The sequence below is a fragment of the Pinus tabuliformis genome, chromosome 1_1, assembly GCF_031772625.1.
Source record: "Pinus tabuliformis cultivar Carrire ecotype Pingquan chromosome 1_1, CPIR1, whole genome shotgun sequence".
NCBI lineage: Eukaryota > Viridiplantae > Streptophyta > Pinopsida > Pinales > Pinaceae > Pinus > Pinus tabuliformis.
The window spans coordinates 158,742,196-158,765,814 of record NC_142297.1 but is presented as its reverse complement, the minus strand read 5'-3'; the positions used below and the strand labels follow the sequence as shown (position 1 = coordinate 158,765,814).

General features: G+C 35.7%; 1 protein-coding gene across 2 annotated transcripts in view; it reads left to right on the top strand.

Moving 5' to 3' along the window:
- Positions 1-23,619, top strand: part of LOC149212078 (MADS-box protein SOC1-like) — a 428,798-nt gene that overhangs the window by 862 nt on the left and 404,317 nt on the right. The window lies entirely within an intron of this gene.

Sequence of the window (23,619 nt, the reverse complement as noted above, 5' to 3'; positions counted from 1 at the left end):
CGTTAGGTGGGCCAAGTTCAAACTTCCAACTTCTAACTTCCAACTGTATCCTTTCCCGATGCGTTCGCTGTGAAATTTTCATGTCCTCTAGAAAATGATTTCCTTTTCCCAGAAATGAGTAATGAGAAAGCTGTTTAGGGCTGTTCCTGCATTGTGACGAGAGCAACGGATTCCTATCAATTCATTTTTCTGTTGACAACAAAAATATGTTGGCTTTATAGAGTTGTTCAAAATTCTACCGCTTTCCACTTAAAAAATTACACGTTCGCAAGAACCAGGATTAATAATAACAACAGAGTTAGTAGAAATTATAGCAAATCGAGAAACAGAAAAATACTTCGATCATTTTAGGAAGCACTGATTACAAAAAGCAAGCGGCTCCAATCCATGGGCATAAGATACTTTCAGAATACGGAAAATTATAAACTATGTATTTTTGTTGCTTTTTAAAGGTTTTTCTTATATTTGAGTCTAAGTCCAGGACTATAGAGATGAGTACGAGATTGCTGTGTAATTAATATTTAAAAAATATATTAACAACAAAAATATTATTTTAATATTAACTATAAATAAAATATTAATTTTATATTACTAAAAAAATTATAGTTTATTCATTAGTCAAAATGGAGTTGATGTTTGTCCTTCAAAAGATATATACTATTAACACAAAGAAAAAAATGTTAATAATAAATCAAATATTTAAGAAAAAATTTATATATATATAGAATCTAATTAAATATACAAATAAATATAGGTCCATTTTAACCTCAAATTTACCATATTATAAATGGATGAAATGTCTTAAAGTGTTTTTTTTTTTTTTAATTTTACATTATAAAAATAAGTCTGTACCTAGAAGGATTTGATCCTTATAAATCCATGATATATGCATACTAAGTTCTTTGCCCATAACTGCATATAAAATGTGGCATAATTTAATTTATGATAACATCCTCCCTTAATGTTGACATGTGAGCATAAAACCAAGAATACATGTCAATTAGCTGGTCACTAGAACAAAACTATATATTAATTGCACCATCATGTATCAACTCCATATACATTGTCGTTTGATGGAAAATATGGTTACATGCTATTTAAATAGCACTCTAGCTATCAAAATATACAAATGTATGTTGCAAATGTGGAAGTGCCTACACAACAAAATGGTCCCAATCCACACACTTATTTGTTTTGCATTAACAACACCATGAAATTATATCTTTGATGGATAAGAGCAATAGTATATTTCTTTTTGCTTGACCATGAAACTAGACCAAAATTAAACTTGAGGTTTAATTAGAATTGGATTTCCTATCATCCAGCCCAAATCTATCTTAGTAAAATATGTTAAAGAAATATTCATGTTACAATAATATTGTCCAACATGATGAGGCTCTCCAGTATTATTCATTGGGTTTATTAATGTACCTCATGATCACAAAAAAAGCGAAGTTGGGGATGGTATATGGTAAGTAGAGGAGATTCCCACCATTTGTTTACTATTACCACTCAAACTTTTACTCAATTTGTAAAGGTCCCAACCACAAAGTGAGAGCACAAGAGTAACTTAGAAACGTTATCGATTAGTGATTGTTACATACCTCCGTGACCCAATATTAACAGTTACCTTCTAGGCTCCCATCCCCTAATTTATCTTCGATTAACTTTAGATTTAGTAATCGTCACATGGATAATTATTACATCATCTCATGAACAAAGATTATACATGAAAGTACACTCGTACACTTAAAAATTTGACAACATCAAGAGTTACTAACTATATGATAGCACAATGCAATTATACCCAAAACTTTAAAGATGTGACAACATAAAGAGTAAGGAGCCACATACAACACATCCTAAGCAATTGAAGCAAACTAGATTAGCTGAAAGAACTGTCACTTGGAAAATCGAGCACTGCCACCCAACCTAGAACTGGCTACTTCAAGTTCACTCCCGATTCGAGAGTTCCTGCCATGAATCAACTGCCTTTTCTTGTTCTCTTCAATGGGTATTTAATGCCCTCTTTCATGATATGGTTTCCTTTAGCAACGTCTCACTTTTAGGTGGATATTTTTATCCATTTGCCTAGGCTTTTCATGGAAAAGATCGCCTTTCTTCCCCGCAAGGATTTTCCCATAAAATCTTTCCTTTCGCTCTTGCAAGGCTTTTATGTTAAACTTAGCATCTTTTTCTAGCTAAGAAACCTAATGGATATTTATCTCCCAATCTATTAAGCTTATCTAGAATTTTATCTAGAAGCCTTATCATGAAAGAATTATCCATTCGCTTTCGGCAATGGGTGTCTCTTTTTCCAAGTGATTAATTTATCTTTATTTATTTAATAATAAAGTATTTACTTTCATTGCTACACATCATACCTAACCTTTCTCTCTTTTTCCAAGTGATTAATTTATCTTTATTTATTTAATAATAAAGTATTTACTTTCATTTCTACACATCATACCTAACCTTTCTTAGTTTAGGTTAACAAAGTGTTACATTCAACAGAGGGGTGTTTTATACTCTCCCCTTAAATTTACACCATCCTTGGTGTATTGCTGCATCTTACAATTTACTTCCTCGTTCACAGGTAATTGTTTTTGAATTTCCAGATTCCCATGACCTTGCTACTTAAAATAGAACTTTCGATATATAGATTACAAAGGCATTCTACCGCAATTCTCCTTCAATTTCTACACGTAACATTTGTTCATTCAACTCTGTGAGAGACTTTAGATGCCATAAAAAAACAAAACTCAATTTTGTTTACCATAGTTAATGTCATAACTTGATATAGCAATACTACTATTTGAGTAAATATGAGTTAATGTTGTCTGCCATTTAACTATGATTCTTTATTTTCATTGTATTATAATAGGAAGAAATTGCATTCTCTTCCAATGCATTTGTGTTCTTGCTGAACAATTGCTTCGTGCGGTCTCTCTTCATTAGTCACAACAAGTCAATCTAGCACATTTGACCAATCAACATGTACAAAATATTACCTCAGGTTAACTCATAACCATCAAAATCATAAAGCATATGTAACCATCAATCATAGATCAGAACCATAAATCACATGTATATAAAACGGAAATAAAACATTGATACTTATCCTTGAATTACTCCTTAGCTTCCACCTTTGTCTTTTTTTCAGTACGCACTCTGGATCGGTTGCCACACCAGGCAATCACCTAGTGCCTTCTCCCCAACCATGTGTACCTACACATAGTGTGCATCACACACATACAGTTATACATGTCATATATCATCATGCAATACATGCATCCATACCAGTACCATTTGTACCATTTGTACACAGTGCCACCTATATAATATGTACACAATACCAAATGTCCATAGCATCACCTACACGATGTATACTTCTAACCATGTTAGTATTATGCCAAACATTCCTTCAATTATTCATATTACCTTTAAGCAAGTCCAATCAAGTTGTACTCGGTTTCTCGATTGGAGAGTACGGAATTCATGAAATTGTTCAACTCCTGCAACCAGAGCATAAGTAAATGATTTTTATGTCAAAATGTTCAAGTGCTTTTATTTATCTAATCCTTTTCATGGGTTTTGTGGTTGCGGGGCACTTTTAGCAAATTAGTACCATCGTGGTAATCATGCATACTACAACTTTATCATACCAATAACTTTGAGTTTTGGAACTTAATCGGTCACGAGACCGGGTCTTAATAATAGCGGACTATTGACTATGATAGTTAGTCTAGTATGGACTTCAACGTTATATTTTAAGTCTGATAACAACCTTAAATTTTTCTTTAGCCAAGAAAATAATCGTTTGGTATTGAAAATTACACCATACATAAACTAATCATGTCATATGATTTGTTGTTACTCTTTTGACACTTCTTCCAACACCTTGTTGGCCATGAATAATTCAGTGTATGTCCAAAACCAATTGAACAATCAGTATGAAAATACATACATTTCCCATACATGAGTTATAAATGAGGTTACAATATTCTCAATTCCACACCCATTAAGTTTTTAGTCACTATGTGACTCAGGGTGTGAACCCAGGTCATTAGCATGTTGATACCCCACTTAACACTGAATCATGACATGGTATAATACAATTCATAAATTGTTTATGAAATAATTGTTATGTTGTTATATTCAAAACCCGACAACACTATCAAAACAATTTGATAGGTAGACTTCCCCTGTATTGCTTGATAGGAAGTATTGGTACAAAATACGCATTTCAGATTGTACGGTTGTCCATTTATTTGAATAGATTGCTAGATACCCAATATCTTTGTGCACCACAATCCTGATTACTAGTGCCACTTAGCCATCGTTTTATTAATTTAGTAACAAGTTGTTGCATGATTTGTTATCCTCTTTCTTCATCATCTAGAACATTTTATATGTTCCAATTCACTTGATGCGTGCATTACTTTACTACCAGCCTAAGATCCTTTGATCATCATGAGTTGTATTAATGTGAAACTTTTTTGTTTTACCCAATATTTGTTTATTAATTTGGACCAATCATGTTCCAAATCTAGTGTGTAATCAGGTTGCTCTAGATTGTTCTAATTTTTTTTTTTTTTCAAATGCATCAAGCTCCACCAAATCTAATATTTTTGTCATTTCATAAAGCAGGTATCCTTTATGTATATGTAGTAGAACCACACAGACCATTTTTATCTTATGACTTCCCATAAGTAGTACATTTGTAAGATCTACCATTCTTCTACTGGAAGAATCTTCTTCTTGCTGCAGATTTGAAAGGTTTCTATTTGTCAGATATTAGCAGAACCCCATCTATAACTGGATGTATATTCCCTTCAATGTTGTGAATGTTGAGGTTGCATACTTTGAGTTGCAATAATTTACACATTGTAATTTGATTTTGTATTTAATATTGCCTTAGTACTATTAATCGAGAAACACCAGGAGTTGCTTTTACACTTCCATTATGTATTTCCATTAGATTTACTTTTGGTGTCAGTCCCATTGACCTTCTTATTAGAGTCATTATTTGTATGATGTCTTCTCCAACATGCATACAGTGAGTTGTATTACATTTGTGCATTTACTTCTCAAATCTGACCCTAGTTTCATCTAGATTGGAATATAATTTGTGCCTCTTATCTACTTTATTTACAATGATTTTGAGATTGATTTACTCTAAATAAACTTGTAGGTTCCAATTTAGGCATGTCTAATTAAATAAGCATTTGAATAATATCTTGGTAAGGTTTAATTCCCTTCAATAGTGTATATTTGAATCATTTTCCCAATAAGTTGAATTAACGGCTCAACCAACGGAAAAACCACATTCAAAATGGATTTCATCGAAAACCAATTTTAAAAATACATAGTCTCATGCGCTTAACGATATTTCATGGGAACCTTCATGAATAGATTAAATAAGACCTTCAGAAACCCACTTAATTAACCATCAACTGTTGTTAATGTTGAGAGTATGTCATAAAATTCTTTCCTGATGATGTATATAATTTCCATTTATATACTTTTCATTTTTATTTTTCCTCATGTTGGCTATGATTTATGAAAAAAAACACTTGACATTTTATCTATTTTTGTTTGTGAGTTACCTTATATGAGTTCAACGTTTCCTCTTTCATATATCATCCATTCGTAGGATTTCTATAAGCATAAACTTTATTCCATTAATTTATGTCCTTGACTAGACTATCCTTTCTGACATTAGTTGGAATTTTATTAAGCTACACCTTTGTCTAGTAATCATACAACTCATAATTTAAAGTAGTATGATGATAGTATGGAATAATTCACTTTCCTTATCCACAATTCTCTACACTTGCATTCATATTTATAAAACATGACGACCATCCTACAAAAACCCATCATCCAAAATTTCAATGCAAAAATCATACTTTAAAATTACTACAAATTTTTTCATTCCTCTCACTCTACTATGAACATTTAAAACTAGGTATATCATGTGTAAGTACCTTAAATTAGTTTTAAATCATGGTATAGGGCCTTTGTGCCCTCACAAGTGCATTCAACAATAACCTAAGCGTTGGAGATCTTTCTACAAAACATATAATGAATTAAAAATTTAATCTTTACATCATTCAATAAGTCGACACAATAGAAAAAGTAATCAATTTATGGTTGACCATTTCTACTTAAAAAAAAATCAGCTTTGTTAATTGTTGTCCTTTATTTGTATTGCCCTCTACTCCGCCCATAACCATACTGTAGAGTAATTTTTTCTTATATACCTTTTCACGGTCCTCCTCACAATGCTACTATAGCTATCCACAATACTTAGACTTGAGAAATTCGATATAAGTGCAAGGATTAAATTTACCCTGGTTCATTCATCAAGCTCGACTATACCCATTGTACAATATCTTAAATCAATTTTTAAAACATGATAATTATTGAAAGTTTGTAGCATCCATGCTTGTAAGCATATTGCTACAACTCATTGTAACCACACAAATGAGCCATACATATATGTAATCACATACATGTAATCATGTCATGAGTTTGGAACAGTATCTACTCTTCGTATGTAATGAGAATGATAACATACATCCTTCAAGCATAATGTAAATTACTATTGATGGAAAATAACAGAAGGTATGCCTTAGTCCTATGGTTTGCGTTCTGCATTAAGATAACGAGCTCGTAATTTAATTTCCTTTAATCTTACCGTTTTTGTGTGACTGAAGGTTACCATGGACCTTGACCATGTTCCAGTGTCCTTCTAGAGCAGCAAACAAGAGCATCGACTCTACCTCTTCAAGCATACCACAGAGGCGTCGAAATTTGAGATTTGGAAGACTTGTCCCTTAATACAACCGTTGCCATGGTGAAAGGTAAGTAGTCTCCTGCTCACAAACCGTTTGCATGTTCAATTTCCCCCAACTTCTTTCGGTGCTTCCAAGGGTTAGTGTTTAACCCTTACTTTTAGGCAGCCATATAGAAAAATAAGTTAGTCATATACACTACTTGCAGGGTAGCATTTGATGCCGATATACTATGACCATGCATCCACGTGTGTTTGAAGGATGTTGGTTATTTAAAAGATGAAAGCACTTGAATGCTACAAGCGTTGTAATATATAAAGACCGTGTGAAATAAAATGTACACACATAATACATGTAATAATACTAGTGTGCATGTGAACATCCAGTGCATGCATAAAGAAATGATGATTCACAAATAAAAATGTTATGTAAAGAACCTGCCTACGAAGACAACGAATTCCCCAACTTCTTATTCTCTTATGTATGGCTACAGTTCTTCTCATTCTCCTTGGCAGCCATTAAAGACCCACCAAAACACTGAAATAAAGAAATTTTAACAGGAAGACAGCGCGTGGATTAGAATGGATGACTCTTCCACACTTTTCTTTAATAAATTGAAGACAATACTTCACAGGTTTCCCTCACAATCGAGGCTAAACTCAGATTTAATAACATATTGGATATAGGATATATATATATATATATATATATATATATATTTTTTTTTTTTTCACACAATCTGTCAATCCCAATCCATGCGTAGCCTTCGTGTTCCAATGTATAACGTATAGGAAAGTTAGAGCAATGACTATGTTGGCAATGTGGAGGTCGAGATAAACCTTATCCCTATGAACACTTTTTTGAAGATGGAGGATTTGTGGATTCTCAACGAGAGCGGCATTGTGAATTGAAAGGGAAATGACCGTCGATATTACGGATTTGAAAAGGTAACAACTGTCTAGTGCTTTTCTTTGTCAATTATGAATAGGAAGGTGTAGTTATGCTTTCAATATACTAGTAATAGTAGCCGCTTCCTAAAGCTACCATATTCGAGCGAGCTTTTAGGGGCATACGAGTTTTGTTTTGTAAAAATCGTGAGTTGCATAACAAGAAAGAAAGCACTTGAAACTAGCCTTACTCTCTCGGTTTGAATATGGACTTTGGTACTAACAATGCATGAAGTATCATGGTTTCTTATATTTTAGAGCTGATGTTCGACAGCATAAGGATGAATCAGCCTGAAATTGATAGAATATCAATGCCTGGAAGCCAAAACTTGTCACTCGAAAACACCTAGAGGTGATTTTACTGTCACAAGCACCAAAAGACTAAGTAGCGTCCGGGAGAAGCGAACAAAATGGACAATGTCTCAATCAAAACCGGAATGCTATATGTTTTTCTTTTAACTATACAGGTATTTATCCGGCTAGTATCTGGTTGGAATCTCCCTGGATACAATGATTTCGCTTGTCCATATCCTAATATGGCAGATTGCTGAACCTGAATTACATGCCTACGTGAATAATTGTTTATTCAGGAATCTTAATTCGTTTGTAATCGACACATCACTCACATGCATAATTGGAAAGAATGCATCTAGTTATTTATACATACGAGAATTAACATCGTTGTTTCAGGCCGACATCGTGGAAATAATATGGACGGATCGAATTTAGTGTCTCCAAACCTTCTCTATCTCCCTCATGGGACTGTAGAGGTTTCTCGCGCCTTTTCTTTTATTATCATTCATTGTTTCGATATAACAAGATTTTGCGGTTAAGATCTATCTGTAAGACTTCTAAATACATTTGTAACTTTAGGGAATCCACGTTTCGTGTTAGGGAAATAATACTAGAGGCTGTTGTTCTCTAAAAATGAGAAATACTCACCGCTATAAACTAATATATATAACAGATAAAAAAAACGATCATTTATCATTATAAAAACAGTTGCCTTCTGGAAAATATTCGAGAACTGATGTCTAGATCTGTTATCTCACGCTATGTGTTTAGACTTTTATGGACTCTAGACCTTTCAAATACATTAACAAGAAGGTATACAACACCTATCCATCTGCCTATATTTTATATGGGCAGATGGGGTCCCGACTTACCCGCTGACAACCCTCAGAAAATAAAATTTGAAATCACAATATTTGTGTCATGTTTGTTCGTGGATCTAACATTGCACAAAATGCCGAAAGGTTTAACCCTCTGATCATTCTTAACTTGGTGGGCAAGTTTCCGAGCGTCTGAAATTACATCATCGGAAACATCACATTTCTTGTGGAGCACATTTTGTATTACACTTTTGTAGGGCTTCTTAGCGCTTGAGCCAAGCGTCCATGAATGCAACTTGTAATCATTAAGGTGCACGGGATAAATAGTATGAGTAGGTCGAAATTCATCCCAAACTTATCAATGGCCCTCATAATGAGGGTCTTTAAGTCAATACGCTTGTATTCATATTCATTCCCTAGCATGAAATCATTGCTACAAACATCAGGTGATACGGGAAAATGTTTGTAACGATTAGGAAGCTCAACACTCTTACCCACACCATACCATTTATCAATAAATGGAATGGCATCAACACAATAATCTCCAGAAACCCCATGAGTAGAATAGGGGCACTACTCTCTCGTAGAAGAGTACAATTCGACATTGTGAGATCAATGTCGAAACAAATCATGATCAAGTGATTCGCAATTTAGGCTTGTGGAGAACCTTTTCTACGCACATAGTTCTCATACCCTTCACCATACATCATTTTACAAACTGCTTTAGCTTTTATCGTGATTCACTAAATTATGCTCGAGTTAAAATTGGTTTCTCTTTTTCACAATGGTGATGAAATTGGAATTTTATCCCCTGTTCAAATTTCCCTTTCCAGTTTTCTTGAAAATATCGATTTACAAGGGAAATGAGTCGCTAGGGTGGATTTCCCTCTAGCCTTTTTGGAATTTCTTTACTTAACACTATTTTATCTCACACTGAGGCTATGAGAGCTCAATTTAATCCACTGCAAGCTATGCTGATCTTACATAAATTTTCTTTATTTCACCTATTCCAAGTTCTTACTAAAATTTTTATTAACATACCACTCCTTTGTATTCATATTTTGGATATGGGAAGGCTACAATTATACTTCAAAAGTATATCCTTTTGCTTCTTATTCTTTCTCATTATGTACCACACTTTGATATTGGTTCAAGTTATCACATACATTCTAATGTATTAGAGACTATATTGACTTACAATTATGAATTCCTCGGTTGTTATGAAACATAGTGTATAACCCATTCCATATTCTACAGAGGTGAGTGGCCCTTAGGCTGCAATATTTGAACTTAGAGCTCTGAGACCATTTGTCACATACCTCCATGACCCAATAGTAACAATTACCTACTAGGCTCCCATCCCCCAATTTAACTTCATTTAACTTTAGATTCAATAGTCATCACATGCATAATTATTCCATCATCTCATGAACAAAGATTATACATGCAAGTACACACATACACTTAAAAATTTGACAACATCAAGAGTTTTGGATTTGAGGCATATGTGGTTCATTTCTTTCAAGTTGAATCTCAGAGTATCCAACTTACTATGGATACTCTGAGATTCAACTTGAAACATCAAGAGTTATGAACCATATGATAGCATAATGCAATTATCCTCATAAGTTTAAAGATGCCACAACATAAAGAATAAGGAGCCACATACAATACATCCCAAGCAATTGAAGGAAACTAGATTAGCTGAAAGAATCTTCACTTGGAAAATCGAGCATCGCTAGCCAAACTAGAACTGACTACGTCCAGTTGACCTTGAGCCGAGAGTTCTTGCCATGGATCAATTGCCTTTTGTTGATCTCTTCAATGGGTATTTAATAGCCTATTTCATGATCTGGTTTCCTTTAGCGGCGTCTTTCTTTTAAGTGGATATTTTTATCCATTTTCCTAAGATTTTCATGGAAACACTCGCCTTTCTCTCCCACGAGGTTTTTCCCATTAAAGCTTTCCTTTCTCTTCTGCAAGGGTTTTATGTTAAACTTAGCACCTTTTTCCAGCGAAGAAACCTAATGGATATTTATCTCCCACTCCATTAAGCTTATCTAGAATTTTATTTAGATGTCTTATCATGAAAGAATTATTCATTCTCATTCACCAATGGGATTTCATTTGGCAAGAAGCTCACCTCTTGGTGTCTCGTTTTCCAAGTGATTAATTTATCTTTATTTATTTAATAATAAAGTATTTACTTTCATTGCTATACATTAGACCTAGCTTTTCTTAGTTTAGGTTAAGAGAGTGTTACATACAATAGATGGGTTTTACAACTATCCCCCCTCCTTAGAAGGCTTTCCTAACTCAGGTTTTTAAATCATGTTACAAAAAAGGCTCAAGATGGCTATGAAGAATTAGATTTAACAAAATGAAATTAATATAAAATATTTTATAAATAAGATGACAAGATGGCCAAAACAAGGTCAAATCCATTGGGAAAATGGAGTCAAGGATCAACTAAAAAGGACAAATGCTATGGTATTAAGGATGAATATACACATAATTAAGAACCTATAAACAAGCCTATCCTATTGTCCACTAAAAGAGAAACCTTTTGAGAAAAATCCAAGTGAAGAAAAACCTCTAATTGGATTAAATGGTGCATGTACTACAAGGTTATGAAAATAATAACTAGTTAATTAGGAAATAAAGCATATAATAACATTTCCAGTAATGAACATAATGGGGGGTAAACCAAATTAATACTCTCCTTACCAAAGGTGGAACTTTCTTAATGACGAAAAATGTTAATGATATTTTAGTCCTTCAATATATTTAGTGAAAGTATTACCAACCTCATCCTTTAGCAATTTAACCCAAGCAAGTGTGATAGAATAGTAGAAACCTCAAATTTCCATTGTCTTCAATATTAGCCACAAAGCTAGGGAAAATTACCCAAATCTAACCATCCTTACTAATGAAAAGAGATACCATTTAAATAGAGTGAGCTCAATGTTCTTACAATAAACAATGATTTCTTTTCATAGATCCACTAATTTCTCCAAGGAGAAAGTATAATAATTATTTCGCACAACCAATTTCATGAGAGAAGGCAAACAAATGATGAAATAGAAGTGGTTATGCCATCTGGCTTCATTTTCAAGAAATATGCTCACACAATCCCATACATGGTGATACTTACCCTTGGTGAATTCTTCAATGTAACCTTCTAGAAAAAAATCTTACTTAGTCACAGGGATGAGGATGTTGCTCAAGAAGGAACACCAACCATAAAAAAATATAGAATATTCAATGGAATAAGTATTCCTTAAAAATATGTTCGAGAAGGATTCTTTGTACCACTTTGCCCAGGCAAGATAATGATAAAATAATCCTCATGGAGGTGTCCCCTAGGAAGATGTTCCCAAAGGTTAGAGCACCCTCTCAAATGAGGTATTTACCCATCTTGTGTTTCCAAATACATGCCTATAATATAAATAAATGGTTAGGATACACTTTCCAAGAAGATAATCAACTTCCCCAAGAGGAATACATAGAGATATGTGAAAATAGTTATAACCATCTCTACAAATGGAATGCCCTCAAGGAAATTTCAATGTGATTGGATCTCCTCAATAGATGCACAAAACCTAGATGAATGTGCATGTATATCCAATTAACTCCTAAGTAATAATGCCTTTAGGGAGATGTGAAAAACTGGTTAGGGAACTACCTGCAAGGCTATACAAACATGCATTAAATATAAATGCAAGGAAAAATGTGAAACAAGCCCACATAATGGAGCATGCCACTAGGAGAATGGGTAAGTCAACATGAAATTACCTCTAAATGCTATAAAATAATCCAAGAGGGAGTTTCAGCCCAAGTAAGTATGCAAAAGTTGTTAGAAGCGCATGCATCGACACATGTCTTCCAAGAAATGATATAAAATTCATCCTAGGAGATGTTGGATGCAAAATAATATTAATGTAATAAAACTTGCGTCCAATTTCATACCCAAGTGACCAAAACCAGCGACGCACATGTGGAATGACTAGAAAATTATACCAAAGGGTTGTCTCACCTCTAAAGATGTGAAAAAGGTGAAAGAAAGTTGAGTTTTATACTCCCTAAAATAAATCGCTAACCAAAGGGTGCCACCTCATCATAAGATAACCAATATCCTCAAGGACATTCCCACTATCTGGAGATATATACTTTATAACCATAAAATGTGTACCAAACCAAAATACTTCATACAATAAACATAAACCATAACAAGTATGCGAATAATTAAATCACCACATGTAAGAATAATAATTAAATAATAAAACTTAGGGAAACCCTTAGTTGATGCGTGTGCCACTGCAAATGTGTGATCAATGCTAAGAAATACCCTCAAACACCTCATGTGCTAGATGAAAGCCTCCAAAAAGTATATGATGCTAGCAACTAGGGTCGTAATGTACATCATCTATGTTAGGAATATCTTGGCATTGATGTCATAGGATGTCTTGGATTGACAAAGATCAATTGTGTGCATGCAAATTGGTGAAACAAGTGTTTTTGGATTAGACTCTTCATATCAATTTTTGGAGCAAAAGATAAACCCGGATGACATTAGAAACTACTCATATTGATATCTCTTGAAAAGAGGTTTTCAATGGTATATGGAAGCTTGAAAAATTCCTAAGGATGAAGGAGTTATGTCCGCTCAAAGTTAAAAACTTAAAAAGTGTAAAAGGGGCAACAAGGCAAGGTTCTAAGCTAGAATAGTACCCAATTCAGGAGTAGGGATAGTCGGGTTGGTGCGCAAAAGAAATGAGATGACCCCCCATATTCCTGACCATGTGGGACACTATTTAGAAGGACACATGGCCTATTCTGATTGGATGATAGATTATTTGGAAGCACAGGTGGAGCCATGATGTCACATTACATTAGCATTATGTAAGCAGCTCAAAGGTGCAGGATGACGTCAACATCTAGGTCAGCCAGTGGGTAGGTCGACCAGTTTACTAACAAATGCAAAGCCTCGACCTCATAAGCCTCCGACCTCATTAAGCCAAGGTCATAACCATAATTCATATGGGCAAAGAGGCCACTAGACAAGTGCTTAGCCATTTGGAGATGTATCTGACGGTTTTTTCCATATTTGGGAGTTTAGGCAAAGTTAGCATATGTTATAGCCACAACCATGTGGCACTTGTTGAAGTCAACTCGACTACATATTGAATCATCGACTTGATTGGATATTGACTCGTCAAGTCGACTAAGTATTGACTTGTCGATTTGAATGAATATCGAGTCAACTAGATATCGACTCGTTAACTTGAATGGATATCGACTTGACTAGATATCAACTCGTTAAATTGACTAGATATTAACTTGTCTATTTGAATTGAGCCTCGATCTACTTGAAAGAGGATTGCATTGGTGAAGTCGATGAAGAACTGAGTAGTTGGTGGAGTATATGGAAGTTTTGACATATTTAGCACCTCACTAAAATTGGAACTCTAGCTAAACTCATTACTAAAACTTGTAGCTTACTATATTGTCCAAAACTAGGATATTAACTCAAATATTGAGTTCAGAAGCTCTTGTAGAGATGGAATTTTAGTTACACACATGAAAAACTCATGTTGAACCAAAAATAACAAGAGAAAGACTTGAAGAGAACAAGGAAATGGCGAGACTTAGCTAAAATTTTAAAATTGCAAATTAGAAGTTTTACTTAATTTTTCATATTAGTTCAACCTATCATAGATTGAAGATTGTTAATACACTTAAATTTAAAAACAAAGATTTAATTATCCATAAACTGTCATGGATATTCCACTAGATAGATTGTTAGAACATATTTGATAAAATTATACTTAAAAGTTCTAAAATATACACTATTACAAATTTATATCTCTTTAGATTTATAGATATGTAGATTACTATCAATATCGTATGTATGCAAATTAAAATTATGCAAAAAATAGAGAAAGGAAAAATAAAATCTCACAACACATTTGACACAAGATATGACCTGGGAAACCCTTTTGAGAGGAAAACCTAGATGCAAGGTGAGGACACTTTGCTCTCTTTCTCTAAATGGAAATATCGCTGCGAGTACAAAGAAGTATGGCATCTGGCCCATGGGATTCTACAATGCAAAAAATCTCTTTGTGTGCTCTACCTAAAATCCCTCTTAGCCATTTTCGCTTAGTTATGGAACAAACACACTCGAAAGAATGAAACCCCTTTTCCTCCTAGTGTCTTGGCTATAACACAACCTGATAGCCTACTAGTGGTTAGGTTTTACTACCTCAACTCTTAGCCAGAGTTACAATATAAACTCTTTTAGAATCTTCTTCATCATAATCATGATACTATCTCATTTTCCAAGAATTATGGTGGCTCACATCGCATCCTCTCAAATTATGGTGGTGAAAATAAGAAGGCCAACTTCTGGGTGGCATAACTTTTTCATATGAACTCTGATTCACATGATTGTTGTGTCATTCGAAAGTGTATAATAAGAAAAAAAGGTGTGGTACTAAATCAACAAAATATTACACCAAAAAACATTGCTTGATGCCTTAAAATGCTCCCAAAAAGTTTCAGACCCCAATTTGCCAAACCTAGGGCCCGCTAGTAAAAATGCTCCTAAGAGATTACTCCTCCACTTTTTGCATTATGAAAGAATCAATATGGATGAAAGGCATATAATGATCCAATCCATATCACACCTCCCCTTTTTGGGAGGCTTTTGGCCCCCAAAATCTTCTACTAAATGAGGTGATGAAATTTTTTCTCCACCTTCTCTTTGGTGTACCATTTAGCTTTTCCTAGAAGTTGTCCTTTCAATCCAATATGCCAAAGGTCATAATACCTCTATATTATAGTTTTGGACCTCTTCTACAAAAGTGTATCTTTTGTCAACTCTACCTGAGAATTTGGTGCCAAATTCTCCACAGAAGGTTGGACTTGTTCATATTCATAATCTAACATGGAAGTCTCATAAAGTTTCAGATTCTATATATTCACAACTGAGTAAGTGCACATATATGGTGGTAAACTTAGTTGATAGGAATTATCACTCACCTTTTTTAGTATCTTGAAGGGATCATACCATAGAGCCTTGATTTTTTTACCAGGCCCATGTAGCCTCTACTTGCTCAATTGTAGCCATACTTTGTCTCCCACCTTGAACAATTTCTTTGTTCTATGCTGATCATACTTGTCCTTATACTTCTCCTATGAATTTTGCAGTGTCTCTTGTACCTGTATATGGATCAGCTTGATCTTATCTATAAATTTTTCAGCCCTCAATGCATCTCCTGTAAAATATTCGCTCACTCCTTGCTGCCCATACACAATTTCCAAAGGAGAAGGTGGAAAATATCCAAATGGGGACTTTCTTGTAGAAGTGTGGACTGTTATGTTGTATGAATGTTGCATATATACCATATTTCATTCCAGGTCTTTCGATGCTTCTGGTTGTACGCCGTCATAAACTACACCAAAGCCTTGATGACTAATTTTTTCTGCCAATCTCTCTATGGATGGAATGTTGTAGATCTTTTCAACTTTTTGTCCATCTTCTTATACAATATCGTTCAAAATGCACTAAAAAATCTTGTATACTTGTCTGAAACAATGTTTCATGGTATCCCAAAGTACACCCATACTTGTCCAAAGAACAATCTTTTTGCTTCTTTCCCACTAACGTTCTATTTATAGGACATCAGAACCTACATCTTGTTGAACCTGTAAACTACTATGAAAATGTAGTCATGCCCCTTCCTGGTTGTTGGTGAACCTATCACAAAGTCCATGGAAATACTCTCCCAAGGATAACTCGGTAGAGGTAAGGGATGATATAGACCCTGTTTCTTGTTGTTAGGCTTGTTCGTACAAACAATCATTCATCCTCTTATAAACCTAAATACCTACTCTTGCACCTTGGGCTGATACACATACGTCTACAAGTTGGCCATGGTATTCCCTACACCAAAGTGACTTGCAATATTGGATGTGTGAGCCTCTCTAATTAGCTGCAATCGCTCACCTTTAGGAACACATATCTTATCCAACCTATAGAGTAACCCACCTTGGAGATGGTAGTCAAAAGTGTTGTCACCATCATGTACATTACCCTGACTCTGCATCTATTAAAACACCTCCTTGAAGTCCTCATCCTTTGAATATGCCTCTCTATATGTATTTTTGGTGAAGGGTTCCATGTGCATAAGAGTCCCCAAAGCTATGATCTTTGATGTACATGTCTTTGAGAGCATGTCAACTAACTTTTTTGTGCTGCCATTCTTGTGCTTAGTCACAAAATGAAATTGTTGTTGAAACCCCATGCACTTGTAATGCATGGTGTGTTGTAACTTACTCTGGGCTTGTAGGTACTCTAGCGGCTTGTGATCTGTGTGGATCATTGTCTCCATTCCCATCTGATATTACTTCCACTACTTCATAGCTTGTACCAAGGCATAGAGCTCCTTGTCATAGGTAGGGTAGTTAAGAACTTCCCCATGAAATACTTCATAATGATCGCATATTGGCCTTCCTCCCTGCATCAATACCATTCCCATAACATACCCACTCGCAGTTGTCCCCACTTCAAATGGTTTCTACAATATTGGTAATGCCACAACTAGTGATTGACTTATCTTCTTCTTTAGCTCCTCGGAAGACTTCTGCTGACCCTTTTCCCACTGGAAACTCTTTCCACTAACTCTTGTGATGTGGAGCGGTGCTTCTATCACTAAAAACGAGGTGATGAATTTCCTCAAGTAATATGATGCCCCAATGAAACTGCTGACCTCATAAACATTAGTAGGCACCAACCATTTTATTATGGCCATCATCTTGGTGGGATCTATCTTAAGCTCTCCTCCACATATCACATACCCTAGATACACCAAAGGCTGCTATGCAATCTGACACTTCTTGAGATTTGCTAGTGGTTGGTGTTTCTTTAATGTCTCTAGCACCCACGTCAAATGTGAGATATGTTCCTCCCAAGTAGTATTGTATACCAATATATCATCTAAATAGACAGTAACAAATGGATCTATAAAAGGGTACAGTACATCATTCATTAATATCATAATGTAATTAGTGCATTGCATAGGCCAAATGGTGTGACTAGCCACTCATACAATCCTTTCTTGGTTTTGAAAGTGGTATTCCATATATCTTCTTCTCTAACTCGAACTTGGTGATATATATACTTTAAGTCTAGTTTGGTGAAGTAGTTTGCTTGGTGCAAATGATCCAATAGATCTTGTATCCTGTGCAGGGGGTACTTATTCTTGAGCACAATCTTGTTAAACACCCTGTAATCTATACACATCCACCAAGTCCCATCCTTCTTTGGCGTAAAGATAATAGATGATCCACATGGTGATGTATTTAGTTGAATGATACCCTATTCCACTAGCCACGACAAATTTTTCTTCACCTCACTTTCTTTTATAATAAATTGTTTGTACAACCCAATGTTTAGCAATGGGGAGTCTGACAATCGCTGGATCTCATGCTCCACTTTCCTCTTAGGTGGTAACCCTTTAAGCTCCCGTAACACATCCATGTATTCCTATAGAAACCCTTCTAGTTATTGTTTCTATTTCTTAGTACACCCCTCTAGGGATTCTTTGCCTCTTATTGACTTTTCTACAAACTGATTTCCTCTTAAAACAATAAAATGTACTTCTTGCTTGAACTGATCAATTTCTTGGCTTCGTTGACACTTACCAACAAAATTTTTGACTTGCCTTTGTCTTTGTTGATGGTATACGTTATTCCATACTTGACGAGTCGATACTAGTTGGCTCTCCACATGAATATTGTGTCTCGCATGTACATGTAGGGGCTCCCAAATGAAACTCCACATACATCAAGGAAAACCACATCTAGTTCTACGTATTGATAAAATTAGCTTTGGTAGAAATTGTATTTTTGCATTGCTTTGTTACATTCAACTTTGCATCCTTATTTACCCATCCCAGTGGATATGGGCTTGGATGATCATGAAATTCCAACCCCAACTTCTTGACCAACTCTGCGACAATGAGATTTTACTACGATCTTGAGTCAAACGGAGCATCAATCTTGGTCTTCTTGACGTGTAACTTTATAAAAAAAAATTGGTCATTTTTTAATCTTCCTGTTGTTGAATGCTACTCAAATCCACCTCCTTTTGCACTGATGTACAAACCATTTTCTCATCCATGTCCAAGCTGATTCCAACTTGGTGGCTTGAATCAGTGGCCATGAGATTCTTCTTCTTATTGTCTTTATTTTTATTTTTCGGGCTAAGCTCCGGATGCAAATTCCAACACTTCTACTACTTATGACCCTCAATGATGCAGATCTTGCTGGTACCTTTGCACTGATGTGTCGTGGCTTCTGTCTTTCTAACTTTTCCCCCTTTTTTCTTCTTCTTCCCCTCCTTAGAAGAATTTTGTTGCTCCTTCTTCTTTGATGCATTTGATTTCCCCTTCTCCAAGCGTATGTTTTTCAGGTATTGTGCTTCTCACAAGCCTCCTCCACTAATTTGGGCTTGAACATCACTTGATCCTACAGATGGCAGTGGAGACCCCCAAATATTTTAGGAATACATCTGGTTTCTTTGGGGAGATACCCTACATTATGGCCATCTTTCTAAATTATGTGGTGTACTCTTGTAGGCTTTGCCCCTGCTTTTTCCTGAAGTAGGGCCATCATCTCGAGTGATCCTCTTCATACCCAATAGGGTAAAACTATGACTTTATGAAGGTTTAGAATTCCTCCCACTTAGTCATTGGAGGCCCTTCCTCCAATATCAAGGTCTCCATGTGGCTTTCCCACCAAATTGAGGCATGGCCCTCTAACTTCATCCACACAAATGAAATCATCTATTCTTCCTTAATTTGATGGACATTGATATACACTTCAAGTTGATGTAACCAGTCATTTAGCTTTAGAATGTCGATCTCGCCATCATACAACTTAATATCGACCTTCGCTTCCATTTTTAACAGGGATTGTCAATGATTGATGACACTTAAACTTGGTTGATCTTTTTCGGGTCCATTCTTCGATTTGTTCTCTATTTCTTCCCCATATCCTCACCCTCCCTCAATTTTTTTTCTCTATATTAGAATCCCCATCTTCTCCAAATATCCCAAGCTTATTTCTCAAGGACACCAGGAGGAGATTTACATTACAATTTATATCTCCAACTTGTTATTCTAGCTGTGAAATCCTGTGAATTTTTTACTTAACATGTTCTCTTCTTAGGTTAGTTACTTCATTTATTCATTTGCTTGTTATTAATTCCATTAATACATTAGCGATCACATTAACCATTATCATATGACACTAACTGATGAAAGAACATCAAACATAAATGTAGAAGACAAGCAAGACAAGAGGACACCAGATTCGACCAATTCTAGGTAAGAACACCAAGATGGGGAAAACCCTTTGATCAATTCTTCTTATTATTATGTCAAAATTTTCAGTATAGAGAGAGAGTACAAAATTCAAAATTAACTTGCCAAATCAAAACAACCCTGTCAAATTTGCAGTCAACAACAGTCAAAATCAACCTTAACCAGAAAGTCAACAACAGGTTAAAGTAACAACAAACTGCCCTCAATGCAGCTCGGTCATACTCAATCAAAATTGACCTTCAAAGGTGGTCAAAGACAACCCAAAACAATAATGAAAGCAATGGTCAAACTCTACGATCAATCCTGTGATTGATTTGCGGTAAAAGTCAAAAAAATGCCTCAATTACTGTGCCAATAGATGCGGCCTGCCAAAAATGAAATTCTGGCATAAAAAATGCAATCAAAGGAGTTCAAACCATCCCTGATCAATGATACTCAAACCTTCAACTGTCTCTAAAATTTCGGCCTTGTAATTCATCCTTAAATTTGTCTGTTTTCTACCACATCTGCGAGGAAAAAATATGTCCAATAAACTATAATAACTAATCAGAAGGAGAGAGATGATTGTATGTGTGAGTGAAGTTCCAAATGAGGCTGGAGGCCTCTCTTATTTATACAAATCATTGAGGGTGAAATGACATGTCTCTTGCGCTTCATGAGCCTACATGATGATGTGGCCGACCTTGACAATTTGCACATGTGAGGGCATAAATTCAAAAACACATTTCTGCTTATCCAAATTTGATGATCTTTAGGTCTATTTTGGTCCTCTCGAAAATAAGAATTCAATGAAATAATCATCCCCATCAAATGAGCTATCCAAAGTGGAATTTGGCCCTAGTTTTCACTTTTAACACTCCCTCTCAACTAGGGAGAATTCCACCTCCAATCCATCATGATAGCTTGTCATCATGAACCATCTCTGCATCTCATCTCAACTTTGCTGAACAATGATGTAATAATGGAAGAAGAATTGATCGAGAGTGAGTCATAAGACCTTGCCACTCTTAACTGACAAAAGTCATTCCAGGGGTAGAATCCGAAACAGAGTTGGTCCCAGATCAAGTTTTTGAACACCATTCATCCTAGACATAGTGAGTACAGCAGTACAAAATGCATCCATCTGTAGTGCTATGGTCCGCATCCATTTTTCCCAACTCATTGGCCAAATTAGAGGTACTTCCCATGTGTCCGACACTACATGGATAGGATGATGGGGCAACAATAGGGAAAGACTAAATCACATCATGCTCACAACCACACGTAGGGAAAGGATAAAGCACATCCTACAGCCACATGTGACAACCATCGTAGGGAAAGGATAAAGCACATCCTACACACATGCAAACCAATGAGAGTAAGGAAAGGATGAACCACGTCCTACGTGCATGCCAACCAACAATCGTAGGGAAAGGGTAAACCACATCCTACATGCATGCAAACCAATGAGAATAGGGAAAGGATGAACCACGTCCTACATTCATGCCAACCAACAATCATAGGAAGTATCCTACACGTGGGGAAAGGAATAACCATGTCCCATCGACATGTCAACCATCAATCATAGGGAATGAGAAACCTACATGTGGGGAAATGATGAATCACGTCCACCGACATGTCCACATGTTACAACTGATAGATGCCTATATTTATCTCCCACTGGGGTATCTAGAAGAGAAAGTGAACCACTCATCCGCTCATATTCCATAGGAGAAGTTGAACCACTCATCCTATGCATATATCATCAACTATAGGGGAAAGCGGACCACTCACCCTGTGCTCTCATATATCATCCGGAGTATCACAGTGGAAGGTGAACCACTCCCTCTGTAGATAATGTACCTATAGGGGAAGGTGAACCATTAAGTACCTCAGGCCCCCAGGAGATCCCAAACCCTCCTAGTAGTGTTTATCCATGATTCTTGGCCTCTCTGCGAAGAAAGATAATCTTGACCTTACCAAGAGGCTATGTAAGGATGAGAGTAATTTGCTCATCGAACCAACAATGACATAGTTTGGTAGCTTTGCAATGTACCATATCAATAAAGCAATACCCAATACTTGGAGTTTTCGTGGAACATGGATTCTCTAAAAAATGGATCCCACTCAAGGATATCACAATATACAATGGTGGTTACCGGTACATGCTCAAATGGGAAACTGAAGAGCTTCATCAACTAACTAGGTTCATCATAAGCCATACTTTCTAATATATACATTCAGCCTCAATAGTGCTTCTAAAAAAACTGAATCAAGGGATATAGCACTAGATGTGCTCTTTCCATCCATCACACTACCAACAGAGCCAACATCCGAATATTAATGGAATATTAGACTCTAGTATTGTATCTCAGATTATAGATAGTAAAATCATAGAGATATCTTAATAAGCATCTATCCAATATATGAGTCCCATCCATAGATCGACTTAGAGTCTTCATAGCAAGGCATATGATTGATAGGGTGTTTATCAAGAACACTAGGGATCCCACTAGATATAGATATGTAGGCCAACGACTTCTCCACCTCATGAGACCTTTAAGTGTGGGGAATAGTGCATCAAGGTTAGATCTTCCATCTTGACATCAAAAGTCAACTCCCTCTTACATTAGTAAACGTGAGGCTCATCAATCAGACATCATGAATAGTTGCATAATTACAATCCAATAACCATGGCTTGTCTTTAAATCCCTCTAAATATGGAGAAAGTGAGCGTGCCAAAACATAATGATCGAGCCATGTGTAGCCTATCCATTTTCGTGCTATAGACCCTTAGGTCCATGTGCCAAAGTTATCAATCATAATCATGCAACTTCCATGTAGCCTCTTAAGTAACATGGATATATCAAGGCATCATCAAAGCCATCATAATCATAATCAGCGGCCATGACTTGCCTTCATCAATAAACATCAGGCAAGAAGAGTCATCGGGTCACACTGCCAGGGATTCTATATCTCCCTCTAAAGCCTTGCTTCACATGATCATATAAATTTCAATCATGAGATTCTCATGCAAGGGATGAGACTTTCCATGAGGTAACTGCAACAACAAAATTCTAGGAAGCTTTCTTCATATCAGATAGTATACTCTAAAGAATCATCATGGTCCTTCTTCAACCAGAGTGAAGAAATCCTCCCATGAGATTGTCCCAGAACAACTGCATTATCCTTCAGTGCTAGATGATTGTAACCAACACATTAAATCACCCAATCCATGATGAGGAGGGGTCCTTCACATCCAGGAATTCATATTCATAAAACCATCCTTCATAAGATCCTGAAACAATGCATCAAAGTGCCTAATGAGCCAATCAAGATGCCAAAATCAGGGTCCTCACAGTTCCCTTTGCTCACCGTGCTTGCCAAGACA